The sequence below is a fragment of the Anomaloglossus baeobatrachus genome, chromosome 6 (genome assembly GCF_048569485.1).
Source record: "Anomaloglossus baeobatrachus isolate aAnoBae1 chromosome 6, aAnoBae1.hap1, whole genome shotgun sequence".
In the NCBI taxonomy this organism is placed as follows: domain Eukaryota; kingdom Metazoa; phylum Chordata; class Amphibia; order Anura; family Aromobatidae; genus Anomaloglossus; species Anomaloglossus baeobatrachus.
The window spans coordinates 472803481-472829370 of record NC_134358.1 but is presented as its reverse complement, the minus strand read 5'-3'; the positions used below and the strand labels follow the sequence as shown (position 1 = coordinate 472829370).

Genomic DNA, 25890 nt, shown 5'->3' with positions numbered 1-25890 from the left:
GGCTATTTGACTCACACGGTACGATATAACGGGTGATATGTCGGCGGGGTTACATTGTTAGTGACGCACATCTGGCATAGTTTGATATATCGTAGTGTGTGACAGCTACGAGCGACGGTGAACGAGCAAAAATACTCACCTTATTGTTGCTCATTGACACGTCGCTCATTTTCAAAAAGTCGTTCCTCCTTCTGCGCGCTGGTTGTTCATCATTCCCGGGGCAGCACACATCGCTCTGTGTGACACCCCGGGAACGATGAACACAGCTTACCTGCGTCCTGCCGGCAATGCGGAAGGAAGAAGGTGGGCGGGATGTTTACGTCCCGCTCATCTCCGCCCCTCCGCTTCTATTGGCCGGCCACTGTGTGACGTCGCTGTGACGCTGAACGTCCCTCCTCCTTCAGGAAGTGGATGTTCGCCGCCCACAGCGACGTCGCTCAGCAGGTAAGTACGTGTGACGGGGGTAAACGACTTTGTGCGCCACGGGCAACTAATTACCCCTGACGCACAAACGACGGGGGCGGGTACGATCGCTCGTGCGATCGCACGATAGATCGTACCGTGTGACGCTGGCATTAGAAGGAGAGTGATGGGGTGCTACGCCAGATGACCTGGCTTCCACAGTCACCAGACCTGAACCCAATCGAGATGGTTTGGGGTGAGCTGGACCGCAGAGTAAAGGCAAAAGGGCCATCAAGTGCGAAGCATCTCTAGGAACTCCTTCAAGACTGTTGGAAAACCATTTCCGTTGACTACCTCTTGAAGCTCATCAAGAGAATGCCAAGAGCATGCAAAGCAGTAATCAAAGCAAAAGGTGGCTACTTTGAAGAACCTAGAATATAAGACATATTTTTAGTTGTTTCACACTTTTTTGTTAAGTATTTCATTCCAGACATGTTAATTCATAGAATCTACAATTTTCAGAGTCATGAAAATAAAGAAAACTCTTTGAATGAGAAGTCCAAACTTTTGGTCTGTACTGTATATATATATATATATATATATATATATATATAAAATCATGCAATGCTCGTTATTTTACATCATGTCATTATAAAACTGAAACATTGTTTGTCATTTCTGTGACTTCATGTCTGACTGTATTGTCTTCCCCAAGCCCCTAACAACATGTGCCAGAAAAACCTGCAGGAAAGCTAGCACAGGAATCAGGTTCACCAGGAAAGTCTAGCTGAGATAAGAAAAAAAAGTATCAAAAATGTTAACAAGACATTCCTTCTGAAAATAGATAGCAATATTTGTTTAGCTACTGTTTACATTAGCAATTCTGACTGCCTGCGAGCTCTCTCCAGAGGGAAAATGTACTGCAATACTTAAAGGAACAGTTAATACAGGCGTAGAGGGATCCGAGCACAGATAAGTGATAACATACCATTTACAAATTACTTAGTGTCAATTACAGAGAGAAATGATTTGTGAAAATCGAGATAAAATGTACCACAAGCACTTGGGTAAAATAGAGAGGAGGAAAAGGCTTTAAAATGAAATAGGATGATCAGCGGAGACAATCTGAACTGCTGTGATAAACTGCTTGTGCCTAATGGGCATGCTTACATAGTGATGGAGACTCGCAGGTGGGAATTTTAAAGGTGGAGAGTTAGGCTATGTGTCCACGGTAGAATGTACCTGCGGACTTTTCTGCCTGAAAATCCGCGACTTTCGCGGCAAATCCGCACCCGCGGATTTGCCGCGGATTTACCGCGGATTTGCCGCGGATTTTGATGCGGATTTTTTTATTTTTTTTTTACCCCATTCTATACCCAAAATCCGCACCAAATCTGCAACAAACAATTGACATGCTGCAGATTTTTCCGGATCAAAATCCGCGGCAAATCCGCAGCGGAAAAATCCGCAGCATGGACACAGCATTTCCAAAATGCCATTGAAATGGCTTGGAAGTGCCGCTGCTGCAGATTTTCGGGAAATCCGCGGCAAATCCGCGGCAAAATCCGCGGTAAATCCGCAGCGTGGGCACATAGCTGAGGCCTCCTGGAATTGGGCCTGAAAAGTGGAATTGGGCCTGAAAAGTGAAATCAGGATCCTGCAAACTACAGATAACCACAATGCCCACATGTATTACTTTGTCGCACCGCACAAAAATGAAGGAACTTACCTGGAACAATAGACACTGTTCATCTCTTTTTAATAAAGAACCTTTCACCAAAGTTTGTGTGTCAGTAATAGTGATGGGCAGACCCGAGCTGTAAAAGTTCGGATTTACGCGGTTTCAAACGCATCCGAGTGCCACACCCGGGCCCAGAACTCTCGGGGAATTCTGGCTAATGATCCGGGTCCGGCAACTTGGGAAATAAAAAAAAGGAAAAATAAAGAAAATAAGAATAAAACAAGAGCTTCATACTTACCGAGTCTCTGGCATGGCTGTAACTGCTCCCGCGGTCGCTCATTCTTCTTCCGGGGCCGCTGATTATTGATCCATTCCCCTATCCCTTCTATCACCATTTTTAAGCACTAGATTCTGGTCCCCATAGACTTATCTGGGGACTGGCGTCTGGCCAGATATCTGGGATCAATTCCAGGCCAGGACTAGATTTTTAAAAAAATTCAGTTAGATCCGCCGATACCGGTTATCTGCGAGTCCACCTATCCACTTGTTACCACTCTGCAGTGAGATCAGGGCTGTCATTATATCATTATGTCTTACACCCAAATTACCTACCTGTTTTAGACTACTCATATGAGATGTAATGACACCATGCTCTGATCTAGAGTACAAGTTGAGCACAACAGACATGAGTGTGGTTACTGACACTTTGCGCTCTAAGCACCAGAAGAGGGGTTTCTTTTAGCCTCTCCTTTGCAATGAAAATATTTGATAACTAAAGAGTTAATTTTCATTATCCCCTTCAGCCCCGGGGCACTTTCTGTTTTTGCGTTTTTGTTTTTTGCTCCCTTTCTTCCAAGAGCCGTAACTTTTTTATTTTTCCGTAAATCTTGCCATATGAGGGCTTGTTTTTTGCGGGACAAGTTGTACTTTTAAATGAAACCATAAGTTTTACCATATGGTATACTGGAAAACAGCAAAAAAATTCCAAGTGTGGAAAAACTGCAAAAAAAGTGTGATGGCACAATAGTTTTTGGGATGTTTTATTCACTATATGGTAAAACTGATGTGTGGGTATGATGCCTGAGGTCGGTGCAAGTTTGTAGACACCAAACATGTATAGGTTTACTTGTATCTAAGGGGTTAAAAAAAAGTCACAAGCTTGTCCAATAAAAGTGGCGTACGTTTTGTGCCATTTTCCGAAACCCGTAGAGTTCTCAATTTTTGGGATCTATGGCTCAGTGATGGCTTATTTTTTGCGTCTCGAGCTGACATTTCTAATGGTACCATTTTTTCGCAGATGCTACATTTTGATCGCCTGTTATTGCATTTTGCGTAAAACTTGCGGCGACCAAAAAACGTAATTTTGGCGTTTGGAATTTTTTTGCCACTACGCCGTTTACAAATCAGATTAATTGATTTTATATTTTGATAGATCGGGCATTTCTGAATGCGGCAATACCAAATATGTGTATATTTATTTATTTTTTAACCCTTTAATTTTCAGTGGGGGGGAAAGGGGGGTGATTTGAACTTTTAGGTTCTTTTTATTTTTTTTATTTTTTAAAACTTTTTTTTACTTTTTTATTTCTATGTTACTAGTCCCCCTAGGGGGCTATAGCGATCAGCAATCCGATCGCTCTTATCTATCTGCTAATCACAGCTATACAGCTGTAAACAGCAGATACAGTCACTTCCTGTTTCCCTCTGCTCCAGGCTGAGGGAAAACAAAAGTGAAACATCATAGCTGCAGGCATCATCACATGACCCTGTGCTACAATGGTAACCACCAAAAGTCACGTGATCACTCACGTGACTTCCGGTGGGGGCGGTGGTAAGTGAAAATCTTCACCGCGCGTATATACATCTCCCTGCCAGACTTTGGCAGCGAGATGTAAGGGGTTAATGTTACGGGTGGAATGCGATTCCATTCGTAACATGTAGGCACACATGTCAGCTGTTGAAAACAGCTGATATGTGTGCCGATCCACGCCGCCTGCCCGCGGCAGGGGGCGGGGCTTAATGGGACACGCTCCATGACGGATATATCCTCCATGGTCGTGAAGGGGTTAAGTCCAAGATGGGTTTTTTTTCAGATTGTTTTCACTAGGGTCATGATGCTGACTAATCATAAGCAGGCAGCAACATTCAAAAGAAAGAACACTCTCCCATCACAGCTTACAGCAGATTTCTGTGTGTGAGATGTAATGATACAGCTCTGATCTCCTGGTCTAACCTCCTACATGAGTTGGTGTGTGGGGAGGGGCAGCACAGTTGAGTTTAGCTGAGTCACATTACAAATCCTTCTATCAGCTCACCTCTCACACCACTGTCACCTCTGCTGTACTTCTCCTGCACAAACACTTTTTTTCTTACACTCTGCAGTCAATAATTCATCCTGAATCCAGTTCAATGTTAAAAATTTGGCAAAAAGTCCTCTTTTAAGTGTATCTTAAATACACTACTGAGCGTATCTAATACAAGTTTATGGAGAAAAATGCACCACAAATCAGTTTACACAGCGTAATAAAGAAACACAGCGGGCAGGAGATTGCGATAAATCTCACTTTGCTGGAACTGTAAGATCCTGTGTTTTGACACCGCAAAAATATGCAGCATCAAAAAGTCACTAAAAACTCATTGTGGAAATGTAACCTTAAATACTGTACAATTCAGATTTATTTTTTATGACTGGGGTAAAGGCTTTTAATAGTGGTGATCCTGTGATGGGCCACATTGTCCTACATCTGAGGACTTTTCCCACACTCTTGAACTTTCCCAGCTAAGCATTCCAAAAAGTTCCAAAACGTTTCAAACACATCAGGTTCAGGATATCTCAGAGACTGGTGTCACTTTCTTGTGCCCTGTTTATATTGAGCAGTTGATGATATTTCTATTTTCCAGTAATTCAGAACGAAAAAGCACAACATGGAACATAAGCTACAAGTACAAGAACTGCACAGGCTGATCTGATATATTATACTCTCCCGTGTGGGGCATGACATAATTATTGAAGATTATGAACAATGTCATTTTGCTCTAAATCTGTCCAGTTCTATTTTGGGCTGGGAGTGATATATCTCTCTGTACCCTTTTTTGCAATATGTCACAGTAGGTCATAACCACATTACTCATGAAGTCCTCTTAAAGACTAGACCACTCCTTGAAACAAGGGTCTCTTGTGTTCATTGAATAATAGTGGTTAAGACAGATGTTCTTTTTAGTCCTCATGTTTTATTGATACCTTCTCTCCACAGACATGATATTGGCTTATTGGAACAATTCTTGTTCTCTTTTTATATTCCTCATCTGCACTACTATGGCTAAAGTTCCTAACTGGACTCACAAAGTACATTAAACAGGGAAATTCTGGGCACTAGCATAACAAAGACTATTGACTTAGTATAGCATAAATCTATATTTTGTTACCATAAGTAAATAATAAGTACCATGATTACAGCAAGACCAGCCATTGTTAGAGATAATGATCATGCACGTGCGTGACCTGAACATGCATCTCGGGGTCACACATCTTAATATTAATTATTCCTATCTCAAAGATCCTATCCCAATATGTAGAAGGTGGAATAATAAGAATAATAATATTAGGAAATACCTTCAATTAGAAATGTAGAATAGTTTTCCTGATTAGCTATGTCACTTACCTAATATGCTGGGTATTGCAGTAGCTTAGGTATCCATGATTACAACCACTCATATAGTGATAATTGGATGGTAGTCGTAACCATGGATACCTACGCTGCAATGCCCTGCACATGAGGTAAGTGACATAGATAATTAGGAAAACTATACTACATTTCTAATTAGAGGTATTTGCTAATATTATTTTTATCAAATCTACTGCAAATTGGCATAAGATCCTGGAGATGGGGATACCCCTTTAACCCACTCACGACCAAGGAGTTACTGGCACATCCTTGGTCATGTCTGTCCCATTAACGAGCCAAGCCCGATATCATCCCCGCACATCTGTTGTTTTGATCAGAAGACATGTGAGGCCAACAGGCGTAAGTGTATCGTAGATCCTCCAACACCTTTTAACCCCTTAAGCGGGGTTTACAAGCTGCAACATCGCTAGCATCGGCTAGCGATGTCGAGCGCGATAGCACCCACCTCTGTCGTACGTACGATATTGTGTGATCGCTGCCATAGCAAACATTATCGCTACGGCAGTGTCGCGGGCGGAGGAGGGGACGCTGCGCTCACCCATTGCTCGGGTCCGGCTACTGCTGCTGCTGCTGCTCGGTGGTGGCTCAAGCGGTGGGCCGGATCCCGGGGACTCGAGCGGCGTTCCTCGCCCGTGAGTGAAAGGGGGTGGTGTGTGGTTTTGGGGATATTGTCCGTGACGCCACCCACGGTTGTGGTGAAGTTGTGACACCACCGCTGCTCTGGACGGGAATCCCGGGAGCGATGACAGGGAGCAGCTTGGATGTTGGTTCTCCCCTCCGTGGGTAGGGGGTTGGTTGTCCCGGGGCCCCGGTGAGGGTTTGGGGATTGACAGGCGGGTTACGGGGCCTGGTGAGGTGCAGGGTCGCGGGGGCAGCGCTGTGCCACACAGCACGGTGGTAGTCACTCAGCCAGTAATTCACACGGAGTCTCTGGTCAAACAAATGGCTGGATGGACGGGTCCCACAGGCGGCTGCAGTTGTTCTCCTCCCGGTAGGTTGATGGTGACTGCCTTTCCCTGCACCTGTGTTGTGTTTACGGTTCCAATGGCTTCCCACCAGTAACCCGCTCCCCAGCTTGGATGGATGCTGAGGGAGCCCCTTTTGCCCGCAGGCTCTGGCCCTGGGAACTGTAGCCTTGGTGGTGACTGTGTTTCCCTTTACGGTGTGAGCTGTTGCCTTCAATCAGGTCTTGACTGCTGGGAAGCCCCGGAGGTTCCCTTCGCTAACGGATTTGACCGGTTTTACGGCGACTCCTAGCCTGGTCGGGGTCCGCAGGCCCTGCCGAATGGTGCTGGCTTCTCTTCACTCCCCGATCCGGTACCAGCGGGCCACCGCCCGTTCTCGGTCCGTACGGTTCACTCCAATCAGCCTCTCCTGCAGACGGTCACCACCGTCTGCCAACCTTGCTGTATGTGCCCGGGCCACGCACCCGGACATGGTCAGTCTCCTCTACTACCACTTCACTCTCTCTAACTCATCTGACTCCTTTTCCCGCCTCCAGGACTGTGAACTCATCGGTGGACGGGACCAACCGCCTGGCCCACCCCCTGGTGTGGACATCAGCCCCTGGAGGAAGGTAACAATGATTTGTGTTTGACCTAGATGTGCCTAGCCGGGGTGTGGGGTGTGTTGGTGTAGTACCTGTGACGACCTGGCTTGTCCAGGGCGCCACAGCAGCGTCACATGCACATACTTGCTCTGCGAAGTCGCTCTGGCCGGCGAACCGCCTCCTTTGTAAGGGGGCGGTACATTCGGCGTCACAGCGACGTCACACGGCAGGCGTCCAATACAAGTTGGGGCAGAGTTGAGTGGGACGTATCATCCCGCCCACCTCCTTCCTTCCGCATTGCCGGTGGAGGCAGGTAAGGAGATGTTCCTCGCTCCTGCGGTGTCACACACAGCGATGTGTGCTGCCGCAGGAACGAGGAATAACATCGCTAATAAGCATTAAACGATTTTTTGTTTCAGGACGATTTTGACCGCTTTTTGCGATCGTTTAAGGTCACTCAAAAGTGTCACACGCTGCGATCTCGTTAATGACGCCGGATGTGCGTCACAAACACCGTGACCCCGACGATAATTCATTAAACGATATCGTAGCGTGTAAACCCCGCTTTAGATCACACTGTCAATCTCTGACAGCGCGATCTAATGTGCTCTAGTGGGGATCACGCCGTTCCCCGCCACCATCGGCAGCCCAAGCACTCACGGGGCGCCAGTGGGTTTTCATGGCACCACGGAATCAGATGACCACCCCTGTTGCTGTCATAACTTAATTTGTGTGAATGCCGGCAGAGCACCGGCACTCACAGGAACACAGCATTTCTGCTGATCAGAGCACTCTGATGTGTAGAAGCGATCGTTCAGTGTAATCATAAATTCCCCTAGGTGGACTAGTAAATTCAGTAAAAAAAAAAGTAAAAAAAAAAGAATTTTTAAAAAAAATATAAAAAACCCCTAAAAGTTCAAATCATCCCTGTTTTGCCCCCATTTAAAATAAAAATGAAATAATATACAGATACTTGGTATTGCCACGTTCATAAATTCCCAATCAAAATATAAAATCAATGAATCTGATCTCAAATGCCAAAATTACGTTGTTTTGGTTACCACAACATTGCATTAAAATGCAATAACAGGTGATTAAAACATTGCATCTATCCAAAAATGGCTATTTAAAAATAACATCTCAAGAGGCAAAACATAAGCTGTCATTGAGTCCTAGATCCCGAAAAATGAGAACACTACTGGTCTTGGAAAATGGCGACAAAAGTGCAATTCTTTTTTTTTTTACAAACTTCTGAAATTTTTTTCACCACTTAGATAAAAGTAAAACTACACATCTTTGGTATCTACGAACTTGTACTGTCCTGGGAAATCATAATTCCAGGTCAGTTTTACAATATAGTGAATGATGGTAAATAAAAAAAAAATCAATTGTGCAATTGCACAGTTTTTGCACTTGCACTGCACTTGGAATTTGTATCCCGTTTTCCAGTGCAATATGGGGTAGAATGAATGGTGTCGTACAAAAGTATACAACTCGTCCTGCAAAAAAATAGCTTTCATATGGCTATATTGACGGAAAAATAAAGTTATGGCTCTTGGAAGAAGGGGAGGAAAAAACTAAATCAAAAAATGGAAAATCGCCCTGGGGTGAAGGGGTTAAGTACTCATTTGGCCAGCAGCTATCTTATGTGCATAGCCAGCTAAGGAATTGTGCTGGTTCTTCTACTATTGGACTTATCCTCTCTGCTAAATATATTATTTCCAGGCTGAGCTTTAAAGAGGATATATAGTCTAATAATAAATCTATCAGTTCAGCACAGAATCTCAGCTGCAGGTTACAAAAAGAAGCGGTGAAGGTACAAATCCCTGGCAGATCAGAAAGCATGGTGGGGAACATACATGAAGACAAGATGATAAATGAACAGATGCAGCTGGCTTAGAGGTTTCCTGGTTCCTCTGAAGAAGTAATGACAGAGGGAACTTGAAAATTTAGTAGAGCGGCCGTAATTCAGGTTAGTTCAAATTTTTTGGTTGTGAAGAGCCAATAAAAATCAGGTCAGACTTGCAATAATCAACAGAAATTGGGTAAAATAAGTCACCAGGAGATTAGGAAAAAAACAAAATATAAGTCATATAGAAGTGTTTGTTTACTATAAATCATACTAACGATGGTCATATGCATTAGATAGACGTTCATAGACAGTTTAAGGATACCATTGTCTGGGAACAATTGTTACGAAGATGCAACCATAGACATTTTACTCCATATTGGCAATTAATGACATTCAAACTAGCCATGTATGCTCAATCATACAGCCGGTCATCAAATTATTTGGGAATATTCTTTCAAAGGTCTGCATGAAAGATTTTTCCTTCAAGAGTTGGAGCAAAAGTATAAAGTTGGCCGAGTTCATTTCAGATGATTGTAGACTGTGATTTCATCAAACACATTCATCATGGATGAAATCATTTATATTCATCAACTTTGGCTCTTATTATAAAAAGTGATTGTGGCGCCCCTGAGGCTTCAGGTGCCACAGGGTACTGCACCTCCTTTAGGGTGTGGTACTTATCCCGGGTCTAAGGAAGGTCGGTACCGGTTTTACCAACACACACATACAAATTACAGTGGGTTGCCCTCCTCAATGAAGCCTGGGCCAGGGTCGAGTCACAGAAAGGGGTCACCACAGCAGTTGGGTTGACAGGACGCCAACACACTAAGTGGCTCCCGATCTACTGGAATCTTGACTCATGGTCAGGGAGGAGCAACCACCAGGGGGAGTGAGAAGCACACAGGGGAAGAAGCAGGTTGACCTAGGGAGAGTAGTGAACCAGCCGGTGGCAGCAAAGTCTGCTTCCACAGGACCGGCGATGTCGGGGTACAGAACCCTACGGCAGGCATACTTCAAGTTGTCTACCAACTCTGCAAGGGTTGCGGCAACAGGCTAGAAAAGTCACCGGACCTGTCCCACTATTCCTGTAGCCAAATAGCATATAGGATCCGGGGCTCAGCTCTTCGACTGGCCCCACGGCGGAACCGCGCTATCAGCATACAGGACGGGACACTTAACTGACACCGGGCTTTCCAAGTGCTTCATGCCACAGGGATCCGATACTTAGCGCATCAAAGGAGGAAGGACCCGTAGGCTGACACACCAGTCCTGACCTTTCAGAGATTCAGGATTGGCTGGAGCCCATCGTGGCGGAGATCGGTACTCTGGAGCAGCACTTGAACTACCAGTAAGTAAAAGACCTGGAACCGCAGCCCCTGTCTCTGCCTCCTCTTTGCCAGCGCCATCGCCCAGCGCTGCAGCGCCAACGGGGACTACCACCACCCCTGTCCTTTCTCCGTCATCCTCCCCGGGGTAATCCCGCTCCACCTCTGGGGAGCCACACCATCCTGGCACCTTCACCATCAGCCCCGGAGAGCAGCACCCACAGTGGCGTCCCATCTCTGGCTGAGGACCACAGGTGGCGTCATGATCTAAAAAGATTTTCCTCACTGTCACTACCCCAATCCTCCATCCTTGCTCCTGTCCACCGCCTTCTCGCCCTCCTGTATGCCTCAAGGTCACGAAACTGGGCCAGGCCAGCCCATGACGACGCAGAGGATCTGCAACCCTCGGCCCGGCGACGAGTCGGTTAAAAACCCCTCGACTCCAGGGTGGGACATGATTACACAGTAATTTTCTTATCTACTTCTCCTGTCTATCTGAATTTCTGAAGAAAGGACAATATGCACTTATTTATTGTTATGCAGTTGATCTAACCAAACCCTTAGGCTGGTCATACACATGAGATGGCTGTCTATCGAACAAACATTCAACTGACAGGTATAGCTCCTGGCATTCATGTGTTTTTACTGGGGTAAGAGGCAAAAATCATTGGATGACATCTCTGGCTGTGGATTATCTCCTTTGAAAAGAGAAGGATTTTGTGCTAAAATTCTAATAGTCCGAAAATGTTTTCCTTCGACGTCATCTGTTGAGAGAGTTGGGAGGTCTCTGTGCCTATCAGATCATCAGACGGTCTTGCCCAAATTAACAGGTTAGGCTGATTTTCATCTCATATGTATGGGGGTCTTTAGCAGTTCTCTATAAAATGTAAATAGTATTCATAGATAGTACTATGTGAGGATTGATCATGCCACTAATTTCTGTAACTAAAGTGGTGAGGCAGGGATCCTATGGCTTACTTCTCTACACAGGATTGGACACCAATCACTGGACTTAATGGTATTTTGTGTCTTATATACTACATTGGCATGCATGCTGAGAGATGAGTGAATATATATAGAAGTGTCTAGTTGCCATTTTGCTAAACCATAAAGGGCCATCAAAAGGTTACAAAATTGAAAAATTAAAATACTTACACTCACCTTACCGCTCACATCTCTTCCAGCCCCTCAGCTCCTTATCTTCACCCGTCCACTACTTATTGCTTCTGAAAGCAATGAATCCCAAAGCCTGGACTAGGTCTTCTGGCACGGATGAGGCCCAGGACTGTTCTGTGCATCCATGCGCAAGGTTACAGCACATGTCTTGACATCATTAGATAGTGATTTTTCACTCCCTTTTGTGCGCAGAACCCTCCAGACTCATATCACGTCAAACGTCCCACCCTAGCATGAAGGCCAGAGGATTCAACTCTCATGATGGTGATAAGGAGATGTGACGAGGACAGAACTAGTGACGCTCAGGAGCAGAGGGATCAGAGAGTTGAGCAGTAAGGTGAGAGTGTTTTTTTCTTTTTGCAGCTTGCAACTCTCCATAATAAAGGACATTCAATTTGTTGAGTATAACTTCTCTGCAAATTAAATTTCTCAGGAAAATCCGCAAGAGCAGGCAAATATGAATTTTGCCTGATTCACTCATTTCTACTGCTGAGCCTTTATCACTTATAGATGAATGGGTTATTAAGGGTTAAAAGATAGGGTCTGATTTTTTCAAAAACAGCACCATATTTTTCTATGGACTTTATTAGATAATGCACCTATTGCACATGCACAACCTGCCTCCTCCCTACATCTGTGACCTAGTCTCCTGGTACCTACCTGCACGCAACCTCAGATCCTCACAAAATCTCCTTCTCTGCTCCTCTCTTATCTCCTCTTCCCGCAATCGCGTACAAGATTTCTCCCGTGCATCCCCCATACTCTTGAATGCTGCACCTCAGCACATCAGACTCCCACCTACCGTGGAAAGCTTCAAGAGGAACCTCAAGACCCACCTCTTCCACCAAGCCTACAACCTACAATAACCCTCAGTCCAGTACACCCCTGCACAACCAGCTCTGTCCACACCGATTGTACCCTCACCCATTCCCTGTAGACTGTGAGCCCTCGCGGGCACGGTCCTCTCTCCTCCTATACCAGTCTGTTTTGTACTGTTAATGATTGTTGTACGTATACCCTCTTTCACTTGTAAAGCGCCATGGAATAAATGGCGCTATAATAATAAATAATAATAATAATTTATTTAAATAAGTAAAATCTGCAATACCAGATACTGCCAATGGAAAGAAAACAATTTTTATATAAAAGATACCCCTTTTTTCCTAATATTAGAGCGCACATCAATTAGGTATTTTGTCAACATGAAGAATAAACCAACATGTTGCAAATCCTCCCATCACAAAGTTAGAGGACAATACAAGTGAGAGGTCCCACAATAAAGGCACCGCAAACTGGCATGGAAGAAATAAAACCTCAGATGACATCCTATAAACTCTTAGCCTCATTACATTGATTCCCTTTCATACTTAAATGATTATCCGTCTGCAGGTCAGATGCTGAGTACAAGGTTTATGAAATATTCATATCACCAATGTTGCTGGAAGTTTTGTGGTCTGTTTGAAAAGTTCCAGTTGAAGAATTTATTTCTCACTCCAGTAATTATAGTAAAAAATAAAGGTCACCTAAACAGGAATTGTTCTTTCTGTTATACTTAAACTTTTACAAATAAATGTTTTAAGCCTTTTAGGAGCTAGATTTTTTTTATATTGTTTTGAATACAGAAATGTACACAAAGATACAGAAGATATGCTGAACTCTAATCTACAGGGTGGGCCATTTATATGGATACACCTAAATAAAATGGGAATGGTTGGTGATATCAACTATCTGTTTGTGGTGACTATTGGCGGCTATTTTGAAGTCGGCCATTTTGGATCCAACTTTATTTTTTCCAATGGGAAGAGGGTCATGTAACAAAGTGACATCAGATATATTGAGAATTTCACAAGAAAAACAATGGTGTGGTTGGCTTTAACATAACTTTATTCGTTCATTAGTTATGTACAATTTTATGACCACTTATAAAATGTGTTCAAGGTGCTGCCCATTGTGTTGGATTGGCAATGCAACCCTCTTCTCCGACTCTTGACACACTGATAGCAACACCACAGAAGAAATTCTAGCACAGGCTTCCAGGGTCCGTTCTTTATGCACTGAAGATGGCATGTTCCCTGAGTTTTTCCAGTAAGATGGTGCACCACCACATTATGTCAGGTCCGAGCATTCCTACATGAACAGTGTCCTGGAAAGTGGATTGGTCATCGTGGGCCAGTTGTATGGCCACCAAGGTCTCCTGATCTGACTCCCTTAGACATTTATCTTTGGGGTCATCTGAAGGCAATTGTCTATTCTGTGAAGATACAAGATGTGAAGCATCTGAAAGAACGTATACTGGAAGCCTGTGCTAACATTTCTTCTTCGGTGTTGCTATCAGTGTGTCAAGAATGGGAGAAGTGGGTTGCATTAACAATCCAACACAATGGGCAGCACTTTGAACACATTTTATAAGTGGTCATAAAATTGTAAATAACTAATTAATGAAAAAAGATACATTAAAACCAAGCACACCATTGTTTTTACACTATTGTTGTTCTTGTGAAATTCTCAATAAGTTTGATGTGTTACATGACCCTCTTCCCATTGGAAAAAATAAAGTTGGATCCAAAATGGCCAACTTCAAAATGGCCGCCATGGTCACCACCCATCTTGAAAAGTTTCCACCCTCCCATATACTAATGAGCCACAAACAGGAAGTTGATATCACCAACCATTCCTATTTTATTTAGGTGTATCCATATAAATAGCCCACCCTGTACTGATATTAACAAGGGAATAAACCAATATATTGACTTGTATGGACCAAAGTTGCATGGAGCTGTGAGTTGTGGATGGGAAATGTGTGGCCACCTCCAGCTTTCCATTAATGAGACACAATACCTAATTAATTTGAAGGCATGATGTATTATACAGTTTGTTATCTTGAGATTCTGCTACTTTGCGGTTTCAACCAAGACCAGAACTAAGAAACTATAAATATTCAAAAAATCAGTGGTTTGGCTACCCTTATATTTTATGCCAGTCCTCAGCCTCCTGCATTTTATATCACACATTTTACTAGTATGTTACTGTAAAGAGAACATCTACTTTTAGAGCTGCCATAAGCTCATTCTGGGCCAAATAATGGTTGACCTTGAGGACCACACCAGATGTTCAGTATTGTATATTTCATTATCTTTAGATCAATGCTCAACTCAATGACGTCACCGGGAGTGGATTATAAAGCTTCGTTCTCTGAATGAGACTCCATAGGTTGAAGTACTGATTCGGCTGACATTTTGGGACCAGTACACTATGGATTACGTTGGAGCTTCGTGCATTTTTTTTAAATAATAAATCGGTGAATGAGGGATAATGTTGGGGAGTCTTTATTCAAATAAACTATTTTTTCTGTGTGTGTTTTTTCACTTTACATTTACTGAGTTAATAATGGGGGTGTCTGATAGACACATCTCCATTACAAACTCCTGAGCTTGATGCCACCTTACATAAATGCATAAACATTGCCTTTTTTCCAATGTACCAGGGCATTCGAGAAGAACCGGGGTGAAGCGCCAGAATTGGTGCCTCTAATGTGATGCGTCAAGTCTAAGGTGGCTGGGAAGGTCCATGGTTTTGGGCCCTTCCTAAATATCAGCCCAGAATTGGTGCATCCATTAGTTGGGCCAATTCTGGCGCTTCTCCTTGGCTATACAGCATGGGAGGTATAGAGCTAGCCAACAGCATGTGTGAAAAAGACTTAAGCAGGCTATACATGCTACGATATTTCTTGCAATTGCTAGCGATATCGTACGCAACAGCACCCACCCCCGTCGCGCATGCGATATCGTGTGACCGCTGCAACAGCGAACATTATCGCTACGGCAGCGTCACACGCACTTACCTGGTCAGTGGCGTCGCTGTGACGGCCAAACAATCCCTCCCTCAAGGGAGAGGCGTGTTCGGCGTCACAGCGACGTCACCACGACGTCACTAAGCAGCCGGCCAATCAAAGCGGAGGGGCGGAGATGAGCGGGACGAACATCCCGCCCACCTCCTTCCTTCCTCATTGTGGGCGGGACGCAGGTAAGGTGAGGTTCCTCGCTCCTGCGGTGTCACACACAGCGATGTGTGCTGCCGCAGGAACGAGGAACAACATCTATAAACAACCATTAACAATTTTTGGTTTTAGGACGACCTCTCCATGGTGAACGATTTTCACCACTTTGGAGGACATTTAAGGTCGCTGGTAAGTGTTACACGCTGCGATACCGTTAATGACGCTGGATGTGCGTCACTAACGATGTGACCCGGACGATAAAACATTAACGATATTGTAGCGTGTAAAGCCCCCTTTAGGGGTACATTGCACATTGCGACATCGTTACTGCGATGTCGTCGGGGTCAAATCGAAAGTAACGCACATCTGGCGCCAGTAACGACGTTGCAACGTGTAAAGCCTAGATGCACCGATAAACGATTGCAAAAGCATCGTAAATCAGTGATCTGTGCAGTGTCGGTCATTTTCATAATTTCACTGCAGCGACAGGTACGATGTTGTTCCTTGTTCCTGCGGCAGCACACATCGCTGTGTATGAAGCCGCAGGAGCGAGGAACAACTACTTACCTGTATCCCGCCTGCAATGAGGAAGGAAAAAGGTTGGCGGGATGTTTACGTCCAGCTCATCTCCGCCCCTCCGCTCCTATTGGCTGCCTGCCGTGTGACATCGCTGTGACGCCGCACTACCCGCTCCCTTATGAAGGAGGCGGGTCGCCGGCCAGAGCGACGTCGCAGGGCAGGAAAGTGTGTGTGAAGCTGCTGTAGCGATAATGTTCGCTACGGCAGCTATCACAAGATATCGCATGTGCGGGTACTATCGCGCTCGGCATCACTAGCATCGGCTAGCGATGTCACAGCGTGCAAAGTACCCCTTAGGTATACTAATAGATCACAGACTGAACATGAGTCAACAGTGTGATGCAGCAGCAAAAAAGGCAAAAACCATTTTAGGATGTATTAACACAAGCATTAATTCTAGATCATATGAAGTCATTATCCCCCTTTACTCCTTTTTGGTCAGACCTCATCTGGAATATTGTGTCCAGTTCTGGGCACCACATTTTAATAAAGACATCAAGAACCTGGAGCAAGTTCAAAGAAGAGTGACCTGAATGGTGACTGGTCTGCAAACCATGTCTTATGAGGAACGGTTACAGGATTTAGGACTGTTTAGCTTGCAAAAGAGAAGACTGAGAGGAGACTTAATAGCTGTCTACAAATATCTTTTAGGCTGTCACACTGTAGAGGGATCAGTTTTATTCTCATTTTCACAAGGAAAGACTAGAAGCAATAGGATGAAACTGATGGGGAAGAGACACAGATTAGATATTAGAAAAAACTTTTTAACACAAGAAGAAGTACGCCTACGTCTGAGTAAATTAAACATTGACAAATCCCCAGGGCCAGATGGCATTCATCCACGAATATTGAGGGAATTGAGCTCTGTAATTGACAGACCGCTGTATCTCATCTTTTTAGACTCGCTTGTAACAGGGTTGGTGCCTCAGGATTGGAGGATTGCTGATGTGGTACCGATATTTAAGAAAGGTAAGAGGGTAGATTCAGGCAACTATCGTCCAGTAAGCCTGACATCAGTAGTATGCAAAGTTTTTGAGGGCATTTTAAGGGATGACATGCAAAAATATGTTGCAGAAAATAATATAATAACTGACAGACACCATGGATTCATGAAAGATAAGTCGTGTCTAACAAACCTGTTGGGGTTCTATGAGGGGGTAAGTGCAAACCTGGATATTGGTAATGCAGCTGATGTGATTTATGTGGACTTTGCAAAGGCATTTGATACTGTACCACATAATAGCCTTATACTAAAGCTCCAAAAGCAAGGACTAGGGGAAACTATATGCAACTGGGTAAGGAATTGGCTAAAAGATAGGAAACAAAGAGTAGTCATAAAAGGTACATTCTCTAAATGGCCTATAGTCAGCAGTAAAAGTGAAGTCCAGCGGATCACAGGCAAATGGATTAAAACCTTTTCTTTATTTTCATCTCATTAAAAATGGACAGACAGCATCCACAAGGTACAGTTACCAATGCGTTTCGACATAACGCCGTGTCGTAAGTTCTTATTCATCCATGAATAAGAACTTACGACACGGCGTTGTCGAAACGTGTTGGATAACTGTACCTTGTGGATGCTGTCTGTCCATTTTTAATGATATGAAAATAAAGAAAAGGTTTTAATCCATTTGCCTGTGATCCGCTGGACTTCACTTCCTCTGAATTTGTTTCCCTGTGCCTGGGATTTCCGTGCAGGATCAGATGGTCCACTCTTTAGATTTACTCATCATATCGGTGAGCTGGAATACTTTTCTCTTGATAGTCAGCAGTGGGGTGCCGCAGGGATCTGTGCTAGGACCAATTTTTTTTAATCTCTTTATTAATGGCCTTGTGGATGGGATTGGTAGTAAAGTGTCAGTCTTTGCTGACGACACCACACTATGTAGGATATTAAAATCTGACCTTGATAGTACAATATTACAAAAAGATCTGGATAAGATGTCAGAATGGGCAGATACTTGGCAAATGAGATTTAATGTTGATAAATGTAACGTAATGCACCTAGGACGTAGTAATCCTATAACTGCATATACATTAAATGGAAGTAAACTCGGGACTACAGAACAGGAGAAGGACTTGGGTATTCTCATTACAAATAAGCTGAGCAGCAGCACTCAATGTCAGGCAGCAGCTGCTAAAGCAAACAAGATTCTAGGGTGTATAAAAAGAGAGATTAGATCCCGTGATCCCAACATATTGTTACCCCTCTATAAATCACTTGTAAGGCCACATCTGGAATATGGGATCCAGTTTTGGGCTCCACAATTTAAAAAGGACATTGAGAAGTTAGAGTCAGTTCAAAGGCGGCTAACTAGACTACTACAAGGAATGGAAGGCCTCCCATATGATGACAGGTTGGAAAAGTTAGATATGTTTAGCTTAGAAAAAAGACGTCTCAGAGGAGATCTCATTTGTATGTATAAATACATGTGTGGTCAATATAAAGGACTGGCACAGGACTTATTTCTTCCAAAGACAATACTAAGGACCAGGGGGCATACACTGCGAGTGGAAGAAAAGTGATTCCGACAGCTAAATAGGAAAGGGTTCTTTACAGTTAGAGCAGTCAGACTGTGGAATGCCCTATCACAAGAGGTAGTAATGGCAGATACTATAACAGCTTTTAAAAAAGGGCTGGATGATTTCCTCAGTACACAAAACATTGTTGGTTATAAATTACTTAGTGACCAAATGTAGAACTGGTGGAGGAAGGTTGAACTAGATGGACCTAGGTCTTTTTTCAACCTTAGTAACTATGTAACTATGTAACAGTGAGGGTGATCAACTAGTGGAACAGGCTGCCACAAGAGTTTGTGAGTTCTCCTTCAATGGAAGTCTTTAAAAAGAGGTTGGACGGACATCTGTCTGGGATGATTTAGTGAATCCTGCTTTGAGCAGGAGATTGGACTAGATGACCAGAGAGGTCCATTCCAACTCTACCATTCTATGATTCTATGATTCTATGATTCTTCCTGATTACCTTGGTGTGGTGGTAATCGTGGTAATATTTTGGGGAGTTGATGTCACTTGCCTAAATGGGGGTCCCTATTAAAATTATGGGCCTGCCTGATATTGGAGGAAATCAAGATTTATTGTAAATTAAGTGTAATTCCACAAATCATTATAAGCCTCTTTTCTTTTGATTAATAGGCAATACTGGGATGCTCTATTGCAAAGACAGGATGATGATTGGCATAGCCCCAAAACAAAATTAATACAATATGCTCTCTTAAAATAAAGATTTTGTACACTGCACACCTTGAAATAAATTATAAATTTAACATTACCCCCCCAAAAAAAATAAAATACAATTTATTATGCTTTTTGGCTGAAGGGATTCTCATAATTATGCATGACTCCAAACAGTACACCCCAAAATGAGCACAGAAAGGAGGAGAGGGTCCGTGCAGTGCTAGTGTACTGTGCCCGCCCACTGCTGACTGCTACTTAAAGGGTTACTCCCATCTCCAAGATCCTATCTCAATATGTAGTATGTGTAATATTAATAATATTAGCAAATACCTCCAATTAGAAATGTATAGTTCTTCTGACTCACTATGTCGCTCACCTCTTGTACAGGGCATTGAAGGACCTTAGGTATCCATGGTTACGACCAAGCATATAGTGGCAGTTAGTTAGCTATATGCTTGTGGTCGTAACTATGGATACCTAAGGTCTTGCAATGCCCTGTACATGAGGTGAGCGACATAGTGAATCAGAAGAGCTATACTACATTTCTAATTGGAGATACAGTATGTGCTAATATTATTATTAGATATACTACATATTGGGATAGGATCCTGGAGATGATTATGACCCTTTAAGTGCTGAATATTCCATGGGCTGCTCAGTGGTGGATAATCTGGCTCCCTGCTAGTGAGATAATATTACAATTATTTTAAATGTCCATCCATACGGTGCCATATGTCAGGGTGTCCATTTACTCCAATGGGTTCATTGCCTTTGTACAGTTGTGATGACACTATATTTCTGGCCTTTGTGTGATAAATTTCCCAGAATGTATATGGTAAATGGACGACGGATGCCATATATATTTTTTACTGTGCACTGTTGTATGATATTGCATAGTCTACTGTAGTATCTCATATTCGGTTTTCAGCAGTATCCTTAGGAATACCACCAGATGGAGACCAGAAGAATGCTTTTCCAGCTTCTGTCTAACTAACAGACCCATATGAATATTTTTAGTGTATACATTGGGAGCTTATCTGGTTTCCATGCTAAACATAGGTCACAAATGCTATTTGCAGCCGTCCAGTATTATCAGTAAACAAGTCCCTAGAGAATGTTTTCTCTATTCCTGAGCCATACATAACTGCTCCGGGGCACATGTAGAATTACATCTAACAGTTAGGTGAAGAGTCATACATTCACATCTTACATGCGGCAGAATAGGAGCAGCCCATACAGGGTGGCACCCCACTTCTGCTCAAAGAGGACGTTCCTAAATGGTGGACCACCCATAGGAAGCTCATAGTTCCCAATACTACATTGATTTATTATAAAGGGAATCTGTCACAAGGCTTTTGCTTTCTCATCTGAGAGCAGCATATTGTAGGGATAGAGACCCTGATTATAGTGATGTGTCACTTAATGGGCTACTTGCTGCAGTAAGCTGCCAAGATGCCATTTGCCACCAGTTTGGCCATATTTCAGAGCTGCAACTGGAGTATCAAAAAGCACAAGGTGTGCCATAATCATGGACATGGCCAAGGTAAGGAAGGCTGAAAAATGACCACCTTTGAACAAGAAACATAATTAAAACGTCAAGACTGGGCCAGGAAATATCTTAAGACTGATTTTTCAAAGGTTTTATGGACTGATGAAATGAGAGTGACTCTTGATGGGCCAGATGGATGGGCCAGAGGCTGGATCAGTAAAGGGCAGAGAGCACCACTCCGACTCAGACGCCAGTAAGGTGGAGTTGGGGTACTGGTATGGGCTGGTATCATCAAAGATGAACTTGTGGGACCTTTTCGGGTTGAGGATGGAGTGAAGCTCAGCTCCCAGACCTATTGCCAGTTTCTATAAGACAACTACTTAAAGCAGTGGTACAGGAAGAAGTCGGTATCGTTCAAGAAAAACATGATTTTCTTGCAGGACAATGCTCCATCACATGCATCCAATTACTCCACAGCGTGGCTGGCCAGTAAAGGTCTAAAAGATGAAAAAATAATGACATGGCCCCTTTGTTCACCTGATCTGAACCCCATAGAGAACCTGTGGTCCCTCATAAAATGTAAGATCTACAGGTAGGGAAACCAGTACACCTCTCGGAACAGTGTCTGGGAGGCTGTGGTGGCTGCTGCACGCAATGTTGATCGTAAACAGATCAAGCAACTGACAGAATCTATGGATGGTAGGCTGTTGAGTGTCATCATAAAGAAAGGTGGCTATATTGGTCACTAAGTTTTTGGGGTCTTGTTTTTGCATGTCAGAAATGTTTATTTCTAAATTTTGTGCAGTTATAATTGGTTTACCTGGGGAAAATAAACAAGTGAGATGGGAATATATTTGGTTTTTATTAAGTTGCCTAAAGGCCGCTTTACACGCTGCGATATCGTTACCGAGATCGCTAGCATGCATACCCGCCCCCATCGGTTGTGCGACACGGGCATATCGCTGCCCGTGGCGCACAACATCGCACGGACCCATCACACTACTTACCTTCCGAGCGACGTTGCTGTGACCGGCGAATCGCCTCCATTCTAAGGGGGGCGGTTCGTTCGGCGTCACAGCGAGGTCACTAAGCGGCCGCCCAATCAAAGCGGAGGAGCGCAGATGAGCGGGACGAATATCCCTCCCACCTTCTTCCTTTCTCATTGCGGGCGGGACGCAGGTAAGGAGAGGTTCCTCCTTCCTCGTTCCTGCAGTGTCACACGTAGCGATGTGTGCTGCCGCAGGAACGACGAACTACATCGTTACTGCAGCAGCAACGATAATTGAGCTTAGGGTAGCATGTCACTGATTAGCAATTTTGAACATTTTTGCAACGATTCAAAATTGATAATAGGTGTCACACGCAACGACATCGCTAACGTGGCTGAATGTGCGTCACAAAATCCGTGACCCCAACGAGATCGCTTTAGCGATGTCGTAGCGTGTAAAGCGGCCTTAATAATTCTGCACAGTAATAGTCACCTGCACAAACAGATATCCTCCTAAGATAGCCAAATCTAAAAAAAAAAAACACTCCAACTTCCAAAAATATTAAGCTTTGACATTTATGAGTCTTTTGGGTTGATTGAGAACATAGTTGTTGATCAATAATGAAAAAAAAAATCCTCCTCTAAAGTACAACTTGCCTAAATTCTGCACACAGTGTATATATATATATATATATATATATATAAAGCTGAGTGGAGGATACCGGGCACCGCTGATCCCTGTATGGCTGACAAAGCTGTGCTTTCAGGCAGGTGGAGACCTGGGTGCGTGTCCCAAAGCAAAGGCGATACAAGATCCACAATGAAGAGATGAAAGGTCGCACTCCAAAGGTCGAATAAAATATTTTTCTTTTTATTCCACGATCACATCAGGGGTACAGGTAGTGAGGGAGGATGAGGGTGTGCCACGTCGGACGACGGCAGCCGTTTCGCAAGTAACCTTGCTTCTACGGGTCCAGTGCATGCAAAGGTGCTGCATCCACCCTTAAATAACAGGTGAATTGGGTGCAGCATCCTTGCGTGAATGAAGTGCAAATTAAAAACATATACCAGCTGCACATGTGTCAAATTCACATAGAAACTTATTACATATCAATTCCAAAATGGATTATAAATAATCGTAACATACATGGGTATAGTTAGAGTAAAAAATTAAATATAGTGTTCATTATAGTTTAACCAGAGACATCTCAAAAAACACTATAAAAAACAGGCTTATAGGAAAAAAAAAAAAAAAAAACAAAAAAAAAAAAAAAAAAAAACCAGCATTATAGGAACACTGACAAATCATTTTTGTCGTTCAGGCCAAGAGGACAGAGAGCATTTAAGTCTATAATCAATCTTGATTCCTTTCTAAGTAAAGAACGGTGCATATCACCTCCAGTGGGACAGGGATTAATTTTTATTACGCCTGCAAATTTTAAAAGGCGTGGATTACCACTATGATATTCCTGCATATGGGCAATTAAACGTGGAGAACCTATCCCGGAGGTTATAGACTTAAAATGCTCCCTAAATCGAACATATAAAGGCCGAATTGTTTTACCTATATAATATTTTTGACAGGGGCAAAAAATAACATATACCAGATAATTGGACTTACATGTGATAAGATCTTTTATTTTGAATAGCTCAGTACCAATTTTTAAAGTGTCTCCTGTACAATGATATTCACAAAAGGGGCAGCCGCCGCACCTATGGTTTCCTTTGATTTTATTTCGGTCTAACCACGTACCTAGTTTGGGTGTAGTAATACGATTATTTATCAGAACATCTCCTATGTTTTTGCATCGCCTATATGAAATCAAAGGACCCTCGTTTGTCATTTCACAGAGATCCTTGTCTTTATTAATTAAATGCCAGTGTTTTTTGATGCTTGATTTTATTGCATCATACATAGAATTAAATTTAAAATTAAAAACGCATCTATTTGAACTTTCGATTTTTGTTTTTTTCGAAATGGCATTTACATTTTTATTCTTATTTCCACTTTTATTTTTGTATTCTTTATTCTTATTTTTATCATTTGGATCATAATTTAAGGATTTTTCGAAGGCAGAATTGATAACTGATATGGGATATCCTCGTTCTAATAGACGTTTTTTCAAGTCTGATGCTTGATGCAGAAAGGTTTCAGAATTATTGTGTACTCTTTTTAGCCGCAAAAATTGTCCATATGGAAGGGCTCTCTTTGTATGGGAGGGGTGCGCACTATTAAAATGCAGCAGGGTGTTCACTGCAGTTGGTTTTCTATATACTTGTCTGTCAATAATACCATCCGATATACTGAGTGTGACATCTAAAAAATCCAATTTTTGGTCCCCAAAAATATGTGTAAAGTACATGTTGTAGGAATTATCATTATTTAGATATGACACAAAATTTTCAAAATCCTGCGCAGAACCGTCCCATACAAAGAAGCCATCATCCATGTATCTGGCATATTTTTTTTTATATGTTTCAGATATGGATTTTTAGGACTGTAGACAAAGTCTTCCTCAAATGCTGCCAAAAAGAGATTTGCAAAAGTACATGCGGCGGGGGTACCCATCGCGGTACCCCCGCATTGCAAGTACCACTGATCATCAAATTTAAATGCATTATGATGCAAAATAAAGCTTAAGGCTTCTGTGATGAAGTCTACTAAGATTGGATTCTGGTCAAAATTCAGCAAGACTCTCTTAATGGTCTGTACACCCTGATCCTGCGGGATACGGGTGTACAGACTCTCAATATCCAAAGCGGCAAGAGAGAAACCTTTCTGCCATTGAAAATTATCAAGCATTTTAATTAGATCTCCCGTATCTTTTAAGAATGAGGGGATGCGGGTCAATAGTGGTTTAAGTAGCCATTCTAGGTAGTGAGATAAGGGCTCTGTCACTGAACCTATTCCTGCCACAATAGGGCGGCCAGGGGGGGAGACATTGTTCTTGTGAATCTTTGGCAGATAATACCAATGAGGTTTTTTCGGAAAAAGAGGGAGTAATTTTTCAGCAGTTTTTTTTAGAAATAGTACCTAAACTGACATATTTATGTAAAAGGCTTCTAAGTTTTTTAACAAAAGACCCAGTGGGATCATTAGATAATTTCTGATATACTCTTATATCCTGAAGTTGCCTATTGGCTTCTTGCAAATAGGCTTCTTTTGTTAATAGAACAGTGGCGCCCCCCTTGTCCGCTCTGCGGATAATAATATCTTTTTGTGACTGCAGGATTTTTAGTGCCGCTGTTTCCCCCCGAGTGAGGTTCTGAGGAGGAGAGGGGTATTTTAGAGCTTGTATATCTTTTATTACCAGCTCCTGAAATAAGTCTATGCTGTTCCCAGGGGTTAGTGGGGGGCAAAAGGTAGATTTTATCCCTTTATTAAAAAATGAAGAACTAGATGTAGGATTTATTTGGGTATTTACAATACCTGAAGAACCGGGTTCAATGTGACTGGGGTCCGCTATACTTAAAAGAACAGACGCATCTTTTTCAATAGCAGTATATTCATTATTTGTACCAAAAAAGCCAAGTGGACCTATTTCACATTGTAAATCGGTTACTTCAGAAGTGGGCAAGCTTTTCTTTTGACTATAAAATTTTTTTAAATGCAGTTTTCTACAGCCCTTAAATAAATCAATATGAAAATCAGTCAAGTCAAATGATTCTGGTATACAATAGTTTAAGCCCTTTTCCAACACAGATAACATATCAGGTGTTAAAACCAACGAAGTAAGATTATATACTTTACGCAAACAAGGCATGATGTTATTCGCTGAACAGGAAAGATTATTTTTTTCTGTACTTATTACAGGGACTGTCTCTGACACTACAATCTCACGTTCAAGGCATGGAGATGTTAATCCCTCCAGGAGACGCTCTTGCGCTTCCCTGGTGTCGGTTTTATTCCTGTGTCTCCTTCTGCCTCCTCTCCTTGTAGATCTTCTAAAGGGAGATTATCAGATGTAGAA

The 25890-nt window shown here is 42.9% G+C and overlaps 1 protein-coding gene across 2 annotated transcripts in view; it reads right to left on the bottom strand.

Moving 5' to 3' along the window:
• The window catches only part of SKAP2 (src kinase associated phosphoprotein 2), a 485390-nt gene that overhangs the window by 422668 nt on the left and 36832 nt on the right, over nucleotides 1–25890 (bottom strand). The window lies entirely within an intron of this gene.